Below are 10,892 nucleotides of genomic sequence, written 5' to 3'. Positions count from 1 at the left end.
TTTCATTTATTGCTTAAGAGGCTAAAATATAGTCTCTCCTGGTTATTTTAAGATAATTTGTCACCGTGAGAGAATATCCAAGTTCCAGAAACTCTTTTTTTCCCCCAACTTTGAGAGATTAAAATCTTAGACCTTTAATCTTTTATTTGGAAGTCTGTCAGTTTTGACAAGATGAACAGCCTTACGCCTCAATGAAGAGATACTTTCTCTTTTGTGACAGGACTATGAAGGATACATGACATTTATTATCAGCCGGTGAAAGAAAAGGTCTGAGAAACAGCCGACGAAATTCAGTGATAAATCTAAATAGCTTTTCACCACATTTTGGGACTGTTTTTCTTGAGTCATTTTTGTTAGCCCTGCAGCTAAGCAAGGCAAAATTATTTCTAACGCCATTAAAATGTTCTCCACACTTCAAATGCATATGCTTATTTGTTCTTAGTGTTTCTCTGAACAGAACAATTGTCTGAAAATAATGTCTGGCGTGTCTTTTCAGAGAAAGGTTAACGGAGAAGAGACTCAAAGTGCAGACACACAAAATTGTACTCACTGCATTCTTTACTTTGGAAAACAGTTTTAAGTAGTTGAATTACTTATGAAGAGAGCATAGCAACGACAGCCATGTAAGGCATCCTGCTTCTGGAAGTTTGTTTAATCAGTGGTAGCACTACCAACCTCTGGTCTTTTTTTTTTTTTTTCCCATGAAAGCACCAATGAGGAATGTAATCTTCTAGAACAAACTGCTGAACTTTCAATTCTTCAGTAACCGTCATCCTTTTTGGTGAAGGACACACATGGTTTTTTTCCTTTATAACACCGAAAACATTGCAGTCATGTTGAGCTACCTCTCCTGAAAATTTGAGGAAGTCTAGCCTCATTATATCAGACGATTATGGCATAATAAAGAACCTTTGCACTCTACTTGATGCCTAAAGATTATTTAGAGAATTCAATATTTATCATTTCATTACCAATAGGGTCTGGGTGGATAAGATGACAAAGATGGAGAACTTGTAGCTTATGAATGTTATTTCAAATTAATTGAAAATTATCCAACATGGCATATACTTCCCAGAACATGGCAACTAATTGCTAAAGGTTTATATAATATGAACAAATATAAGCATATGCTCAAAATGTCTTAGTTTTTTTTTTTTATTTTTTTAAAAAATGTTTATTTATTTATTTTGAGAGAGGGAGAGAGAGAGAGAGAGAGAGAGAGAGAGAGAGAGAGAATGAATCCCAAGCAGACTCCCCACTGTCAGTGCAGAGACCGATGTGGGGCTGATCTCACTAACCCGTGAGGTCATGACCTGAGCCGGAATCAAGAGTCGGGTGCTTAGCCAACAGCCACCCAGGAACCTCAAAATGTCTTAATTTTTAATGCTTTTTGACCCTTTTCTTAATTTTTGAGCAGTAATTAATAAATACGCTTTTAGAAAGATCTATAGACATGTTTACCACCTTCTTCTCCTCACTTAAAAGTATCCCCATAGTGTGAAATATAGATTATGTCATTGGATATTCTGAATCCTTCAAAGCAAAATCCTTTACATATTTTTTTTTAAATTTAATGTTTATTCATTTTTGAGAGAAAGAGAGAGGCAGAGTGTGAGCGGGTGAGGGGTAGAGAGAGAGGGAGACACAGAATCTGAAGCAGGAACCAGACTCTGAGCTGTCAGCACAGAGCCTGATGTGGGGCTTGAACCCACGAACCATGAGATCATGGTCTGAGCCAAGTCAGATGCTGAACCAACTGAGTCACCCAGGTGCCCCCAAATTCTTACATATCTTGAAGATACCATCAAAACTGGTTATTTTAACTTTTAAAATATATGAATATTATATACCATGTACATGGTATATAATATATAATTATATTAAAGTAAAAATAAATATAATAAATGTATATGATATGTAATATTATACACTATGGAAACATATTTCTATACTTTATAATTAATTATAAATTTATATATGTTAAACATAAATATTTTAAAAATAGAAATGTAAAATGTATTAAGATATAATATATAAAATAGACATATTGCACACCATACTATATCAAATTATAAACGTATCAGTATATAATATAATATATAATACTATATAACATATACATATACAAATAATAATATATACTATTAAATATTTCATTTTTTAAAACATTTATCTTTATTTCTGTTTTACAATAAAAACATCCCCAAGACATGGCCTTGTCTCAAATGCATGACAATTAAAACTCATCTCAACAAGTTAGGGCGCAAATTTTCAGAATCAGTGACTTTTCATGTTGTGAGTAAACTGAAGTTTGCATTATTATAGTGAACCAAAACCTTCACTGTGTAGCTATATATTTTGTTTGTTGGCTTAAGTAGCATACAAAGCTCAGGCCCATGAAAGGATGCTATATTTTAGGGTTATCCTTCACGTTTTTTGCGTCTCAGCTTTTTTTTTTTAACTCTGCTTTTATTCGATGGTGTTACCTTTGCTTAAAAAAACAAAACAAGACAAAAACAAACAAAAAAACTTTATATTGATCAGGAATGACTTTGATTCCAAGTAACAATAACATCCGTGGCAACAGCAAAAAGAAAACAAAGTAAAACGAACCCCTAACTTTCCATGGCTTAAACAATTGAGATTTGTTTTCCCACTGAACAGTTTTTCAGGCTCCTGCTGGTATTGGTGCGGTGGGTTAACACCCTTAGGACCAATGATCCTGTTTGGTTGGAGGTTGTGTCATGGGTCAAGGTGGCTGCTGCAGCTCCAGCCATCACATCCTGAGCAGAGTCCATGTTTCCTGTACTTACATTTATCTATGTTTGTCCCCTTTTTTTCTTTGCTTTCCCAGAAGCACCTCTAGAAGACTTCCTTTTACATTTCATGGTTTGGAGTCAGTCATATATACCTAAGCAGAAAGGAAGCCTATGAAAGTAACCATTTATCTTTAAAGCCCTAATCTGGTGAGAGAGTGCACCCTAAGAAGACTTTGTCAATGGTGTTTGGGTTGCCAGTTCTGTGCCTACCACTATTGTGCTTCTGTTTTAAAACTGTCTTCAGGGATAACGTATCAACCTGATGAAGAATTCAGTCTCATTTCCTTACAATATGTATAAAAAATCATTCCCAAACCCAAATCTTAAAATTTTCTTTTTTTCTATTCTCATTCTTTTACCTTATATCAACCGGAGCTAATTGGGAATAGAGGAAACATGCACAATTAAATCAGGTAATATGGTACAGAGAGAAAATGTTGTGGTTTCAGACTCAACTTAAGACACCCTGACTGGGGCGCGTGGGTGGCTCCGTCGGTTAAGCCTCTGACTCTTGGTTTCGGCTCAGGTCATGATCTCATGGTTCCTGAGCTCAAGCCTTGCATCAGGCTCTGCACTGACACTGTGGAGCCTGTGTGGGTGTCTCTTTCCTCATCTCTCTCTGCCCTTCCTGCTCTCTCTCTCTCTCTCTCTCAAAATAAATAAATAAACATAAACAAGATACCCTTATGAAAGAGTAAAATAACTAATGACATGAATTTCTGTGCCCTTTGCTATAATTGAATCCCATGTACTTCTCTAATTGGTAAAAACCCCAGGAGAGTTGTCTCTTCTTATCCACGAAGGATACATTCCAAGACCCCCAGTGGATGCCTGAAACCTAGTTCTGGATCCTAAAAACACTGTGTTGTTGTCCTATGCACACACACCTATGATAAAGTTTCATTTTTAATTTAAGCACAGCAAGAGGTTAACAACAATAACTAATAATGAAAGAGAGCACTTATAACCATGTATTGTAACAACAGTTACGTGAACATGTTCTGTTTTTCTTTGCCTCTCTCAAACCACCTTATTGTGCTATACCCACTCTTCTTTCTCCGATGGTGTGAGATGATACGATGCCCACATGACGAGTCGAAGCGAGGTGAATGGTGTAGGCACGTGACTTAGCTTTAGGTCCTAATGACCATCTGACGGTACATCAGCCAGAAGATCACGTGCTTTCCGACCGCTGACACCAGGGAAGGCAAAACCTTGGTCAGGGGCGATTACTCTAAACGAAGCTGAATCTTGTAAGAATTGACTACTTTTGCTAGCGTATAAAATAGCTTCCCACACATAACCTAAGAACATCAAAAGTTTTCAGCCCAGCGTTCAAAATTATTCATCTTTACCTACCCAGATTTACAGCTTGATCGTCAATGATTTCTCTTCCCATTCGGTGAACCATGCCAGACTGAATTAAGTATGTTCATGTTGAAATCTGGCCTTAGCACAAGCTTTGATCACTCTTTTCTTTTCTTCCTTAATGCCTGAGCATTCAATTAAATATAATTATAATTAGATTATACAGTATAGATAATTTATATATATGAATTATAATAAATATTCTACCATTCTACTAATTACTTTGACAGCATTCTGTTATTCAATGTCTAAATGTTTTGGAAGCAAGTTTGATAAATAGCTCTTGTACCACATTTAACATTTTAAAATTCCCTGAATTAAAAAAAAAAAAAAAAAAACCTGAAGAGGGACTCCTGGGTGGCTCAGTCGGTTAAGCATCCAACTTTGGCTCAGGTCATGATCTCACAGTTTGTGGATTCAAGCCCTGCATCGGGCTCTGTGCTGATGGCTCAGAGCCTGGAGGCTGCTTCAGATTATATGTCTCCCTCTCTCTGCCCTCCCCTCTCTCTCTCTCAAGAATAAATAAATATTAAAAAAATTGTTAAAAAATCCTGAGGAATATTTTGATTCTTACTTTTGTGGCTTCTAAAACACAGGATTCATGCTGCCAGTTTTTATGTCACATTACCTTAGTTGAATTGTTATCGTGTTAATGATTTTGTAAATATATTTACTTACGAATGTGGGTATGCCATGAAAGTCATTATAAAATATAGAGATCGTCAAGCAGACTATAACAGTTGGGAATAATCTCAGTTAGAAACTGGTCCTGATATCCACTTTACTGTGGTTGGCTGTACAAACGCCGGGCTATGAATGTCAGAGACTGGATGGACTGCATTTGGGATAAGTTAATCCAGAACTCAAATGTAGTCATGGGAAAAGCAAAGTTTTATGGAGTTAGAGGTGCACTGGGTATACTTATCTGCATGAAGAAGAGAACAAGGCATTTTTCTTTTCTCTGATGCCTTACACCTATCGGGGAACAGACTGGAAACAGAGGCGTCTGCTGGAGATGGGGTGTTCTATGCCCTGCTCGAATGAACGTGTGTCCGCGTATATCGCAGCTTTATGCCGTCTCCTGGGAACACCGCTTGGACTTGTTGGTGTGCCTCGTGATTTCCCTGTCTCAGTTTGACTGCGGTGATTTTTTTCAGAGTATGTATTTTATATTTTGAGATTGTTTTCCGGAGGTGGACATTTTCTTTTTTGTTTGAAATCCGAGGCTTCTGTGTGTTATGCTACTAGGCAGTGAATGGACACATGCTACTTACTTCTTTCTTCTAATGGTCCACCTTCATGTTACCAGAAGTAAGTCTAGAGCTAGTTAGAGCCTGGGGAGTAGTCGCAAATGAGGAAAATTGCATATTTTATTTAAAAAAATTTGTATTAATGTTTGTTTTTTTGAGAGAGAGAGAGAGAGAAACAGAGCATGAGGAGGGGAGGGACAGAGAGAGAGAGGGAGACACAGAATCTGAAGCAGGTGCCAGGCTCTGAGCTGTCAGCACAGAGTTCCACGTGGAGCTTGAACTTGTGAACCATGAGATCATGACCTGAGCCGAGAAGTCGGACGCCTAACCAACTGAGCCACCCAGGCACCCCTATAGTTTCTTGTTGACCCAGAGTTTTCTTTCTTTTCAGTCCCAACTCTGTATTCATTTGTTTACTTTTAAAAATGTCTATCTGATGATTTTTATGAATTTCATATAGGAGGCATTGGCAATCTGTCATGGAGCATTTATTTCCTTTCTTGTTTAAGTTTATTTATTTTGAAAGAAAGCAAGTGAAAGAAAGAGAACAAGAGAGAGAGAGAGGAGTGAGAACCAGTGGGAAGGGGCAGCGAGAGAGGGAGAGAGAGAAAGAATCCCAAGCAGGCTCCATGTTGTCAGCCCAGAGCCCTACATAGGACTCGAACTTATGGAACCATGAGATCATGACCTGAGCCAAGAAGTAGGACGCTTAACCAACTGAGCCACCCAGGCACCCTGAAAGCTTGCATATTTTCAAGATCAACTGTGTGTATGCATGAACAAGTGTTTCTGTGTATGTTTTGCATAACCTAATTTATATTTTACACCTTTAATGCGTTCCCGTTTATGAATATTTCATTAGGAGCATTACCTGGTTATTTTATTTTTGTGCATTCACTAAGAATAATTAAGCCTTTATTTTATCTTGAATTCCACCCTGTGACAGAGACCAAGTTTTAACATCTGATAAAAACAAACAACTCCACGTGCAGCCAGAGAGACCTGAGGACTTTACAAGGTTCTGTTTGGCTGAAATGCTTCATGGTAAATTGGCTGGGCTATTAGAGGATGGAGTACTTTCAGTTATGGGTTATGATGACCATCACATCGTGGTCATGTGTCACATCATGAAGTGAAGTAACAATGCACACATTTTATATGTTATACGGAAATGTCATTTGTTTCAATCAAATATTTGACATAGTCTAATGCAACAGATTCTTTGAAAAAAAATGCCTAGAGAGATGTTTTCTGATGTTTTTTAAAAAAAAACTCTGAACATAAGACCATCAATATATGAATTATACTTGTATGAGTCACAATGATGGATTGTCCTAGACAACGGGTGGTGAGGGAAATTACTGAGATTTACTAAAATTCCAGCACAAATTATTTGACTTTTCTTTGCCTCCAAAGTAACGACCTTGGAAAGGCCCAAATAAGAAGGGTTTTCCTCTGGTAACTAGTTCAGAAAGAACGTCAGTGTTTTTTAAATTAAGGTATGATTGTCACATTCATAATTTTGTTAACATTATTCATTAACTCAGAACAGCTTTTCTTACTCTCATCTTAATGTTAATTTATTTTTAAGACTATACTTTCAGGGATCATTTCTATAGTTCATTACTAGAGAAGTTTGTCTGAATGTTTAATGTTGATTTATTTTTGAGAGAGAGAGAGAGGGAGACACAAATCCGAAGCAGGCTCCAAGCTCTGAGCTGTCAGCACAGAGCCCGACACTAGGCTCGAACTCACAACAGCAAGATCATGACCTGAGCCAAAGTCGATCGCTTAACCGATTGAGCCACCCAGGTGGCCCATTCCTCTCCTTTAAAAAAAACAAAAACAAAACAAAAGAAAACAAAGCAACAACTGTTATTCACAGGGTAAAACATTGAACACGTGAACAAAATAATAAACCAAAAACAAACACTTTGCATGTTTCCGTGGTATTTTTTCACGTGCGTGTATGTGCGTGTGTGTAAACGTGTGTGTATAGGTAAGGTGCTGGGACGAATCGATGAAGAGGGTGGAATTTAGGAATAACGTTATTCTTTTTGTGCGAGCTACCCAGAAGGCACTGTGTACATGGGAGAAGGTGTCATGCACGCTGACCTTGGAAGAGGAACGCCATTCATAAAGAACTCCATTTGGGCATAGCTTCTTCAATCACAGCAGGCAACCACAGGTATTATTGAGCTATCGCTTTGTGTCATCTAGTCTCCTAGACACCATGACCAGTATAAAATGAGGTGGGAGGTTGAATTCCCTTCTGCAAGAAGCTTTCAACACGATAATTTATTTACATTAAAACACACAAGAAACAAGAGGGTGAGAGTGTATACAGTAAGGTGGGAAATCATGTGTAATAAATGATTAGTGTGCTCAGAGTTGAGAAATGGGGGGGTCAGTATGCTATATATTTTCAAATTTCGGGAAACTGACATCATGTTGCCACAGTCTCTACCGATTTTAGGAAGTTATGAGTATATCGATGTATGATCTCTTCATTTATTTTTCAATAACCCGTGTCATTTAAAGTATGATTTGTCTTATAAGAATAAATATGACACAAGAAGGTAGAAGACAGAAAATGCGTTTTTAGGAGTCAGGTTAAAGTGTGTAGCCCCAGAAATTAACCTGCAAGGAAATGCATGCTGTGGGGTTCTACAGAGTCATTAAATTTGGGTGTGGCAGTGGTTGAATAGGGCTGTATGAGACACTGCTCTTGGATGGTGACACGAAAAACCAATCATCAGCATCAGTTAGGCTCTTGTCTTTCTATTGTATTTTAAAAGGAACTCTACTTTTAACAGATACGAAATAAATAAAACTATACCAAGAAAATATTCCAAGCCCTTTCACCATATACATTGGTAATATATAATATACGACATATATTCTCCTGTGAATTATTCTGTGACTACGAGGTGAAGGGTACACACTCTGGAGTGTGAAGGGAATTTCTGCTCTTCACACTTAAAAACAAATTTCGCAAAAAATGAAATGGAATCTTTCCAAGGTGACAAATTGTGAGATCCTTTTTTTTTTTCCTTTAGCAAGTAGGAACCATTTTCTTTTACTTCTGAGATTTTCCTGAAGTGCTTACACATCATTTTGTGGTTTGGGACAAATAATGTGCCAAATGTTTGAGAAATTCTGCTGTCATATATCCTTTATAGCCATTAATTCCTCTTTTCAAAGTTGGAGGTCTTGGGAACAGTCATATCTTTACAAATTTCTCCTCCTGCTCCTCTGGGTCAGTTTCAGCTCTGACCACCACTATTTCCTTCAGTATTTCTATTGGGATTTAAGACATCATTAAAATAACTGGTTGTGTATGTGGATGTGTGTCTATGCCACAAACTTTTGCAGAATATATAATTCTGTAAGGTCTACAAAATTCAAATTCCTTCTTAAATGCAAACTAGTTTAGTTTCTTAATCATACAGTTAGACTTTCCACCGGTTTGTGCTTTATAATTTATAGCCTCAACGTTCATGTGCAAAATACAAATATGTTTTTAGTCCCCAAAACAGAGATGTTTTAGTCCCCAAAGAAAAAACAAATCTTGCCATTTATGTCAGATACCTATGATCTTTCTTCTAATGTGAATATTTTAGTATTTACAGGATATTTTAGGATCATTGTTTTAACACTGTTCTGATTTATAATAGCATGCTTATATGACAGTTATGGATGTCCACGTACATAATTAGATTTCCACGTTAGAGTTCTGGGGAAGTGTTTACCTTTGAAATTTCATACTTTATTTTTTTAAAAAAACAGCTACCAATACAGCTTACATTTGCCATTGATATTAACTAAAAGCAAAAGCCTTTGAAAACAAAGGAGTCTTAGATAGATATCTCTTATTTCCTGACTCTAAACATTTTAAAGTATCTATTTAAAATTTTCTGGGCGCCTGGGTGGCTCGGTCAGTTACACGTTCGACTTCGGCTCAGGTCATGATCTCACAGTTGGTGGGTTCAGGCCCGCATCGGGCTCTGTGCTGACAGCTCAGAGCCTGGAGCCTGTTTCAGATTCTGTGTCTCCCTCTCTCTCTGCCCCTCCCCTGCTCGTGCTCTGTCTCTGTCTCTCTCAAAAATAAATAAAACTTTTCTAATTTTGTTGAAATGTGTTGGTTCTAGAAATCATAATGCATTTGTCATTTTCTACTTATAATTCCTCCCCCCCCACAAAGTATTGATTTGGGGGATGAGTTAAACATCTCACTAAATCCTAAAATTTCTTATAGATCTGATCAAAGACAGTGAAAGTAAAGCCAGTGTTCAGTGTCTGTAACCAGGGGCTCTGATCTTCGATCCCTGAATAAATCTATGCCGCTTTATTCCATGTACTTCTGCCTACAATTCTAAATGAATCCGATCTCCAGGCCCCCTTTTGAGGTACAAATTGAATTGAATTTATTTTAATTTGACATCTCTGTCATGTTTTGTGACTGTAACTTCAAGCAATTTTAGTATCTTGTTTTTTTAATTGTCAAGAAAAATTTTAGTCATGGAAATAGTGCTGTTATTAAAAACAGAAGGGTCCCAAACCAAAGCGTTAAAACATTATATTAATATTGAAATTGAATGCCATACTTCTGTGGAGATACAAAGTTAAGGGACGAATGTGACGTTCTTTAGCAAGATTAGAAAATCAGAATTTCGAGCTGTTCTTTGAGCGGTAAGCGTCATTAGCAGGTGGATAAGAGAAGGGGCGAGGTATATATTAGGTACCAAGTTGGAAATAAACTAACTGCAAGGAGAGCACATCACATCCAGCTGCTCCCTGTCAGCAGGGGGCAGCTGACACTGTATCTCATTTCCAGCTTGCCCCACTGAGACAGATGTGGTAGTAAAAGGCAAGCGATCTAAGCAGCGGTAGTACTAAGAACTTATGAATGGGAAGTACCATTGGAAACTGGTCAGATTAATTTCATGTGTATCTGGTGATATGAAGGCTCATGCTAGTTAGCCTTGGAACTCCATTGAGACAATACCTGTTTGTGTTTAAGCACAAGTTCCTTCATAGAGTCAGGTATGACACATCACCAGGACCACTCCTGGGGCCATTAGTAACAATAACCCCTTCCCCTTTTAAAGGAGCTCGCAAAGCATCGTGATGGTCCCATTATTTGGAGTTCTTGAGAAAATCTTGCTGGAGAAGACTTTTTTTTTTTTTAATTTTTTAATGTTTTATTTATTTTTGAAAGAGAGAGAGAGACAGAGATAGAGCACGAACGGGTGTGGAACACAGAGGGAGGGAGACAGAGAATCGAAAGCAGGCTCCACGCTCTGAGCCATCAGCCCAGAGCCCGACGCGGGGCTCGAACCCACGAACCGTGAGATCATGACCTGAGCCGGAGTTGGACGCTTAACCGACTGAGCCACCCAGGCGTCCCTGGAGAAACTTTTGAAGGGCACAGGGGTTGTAAACGACCTTATTC

The 10,892-nt window shown here is 37.8% G+C and overlaps 1 pseudogene; it reads left to right on the top strand.

Moving 5' to 3' along the window:
- Positions 1-7,025: 7,025 nt before the first annotated feature.
- LOC128776627 (small nucleolar RNA U3) lies at positions 7,026-7,130 on the top strand (annotated as a pseudogene).
- Positions 7,131-10,892: the final 3,762 nt, after the last annotated feature.

The sequence above is a fragment of the Panthera pardus genome, unplaced genomic scaffold (genome assembly GCF_024362965.1).
Source record: "Panthera pardus isolate Hobbes unplaced genomic scaffold, ASM2436296v1 HiC_scaffold_1, whole genome shotgun sequence".
Lineage (NCBI taxonomy): Eukaryota > Metazoa > Chordata > Mammalia > Carnivora > Felidae > Panthera > Panthera pardus.
Note: the sequence above shows the minus strand (reverse complement) of the source record. Positions and strands in the feature narration are given on the sequence as shown.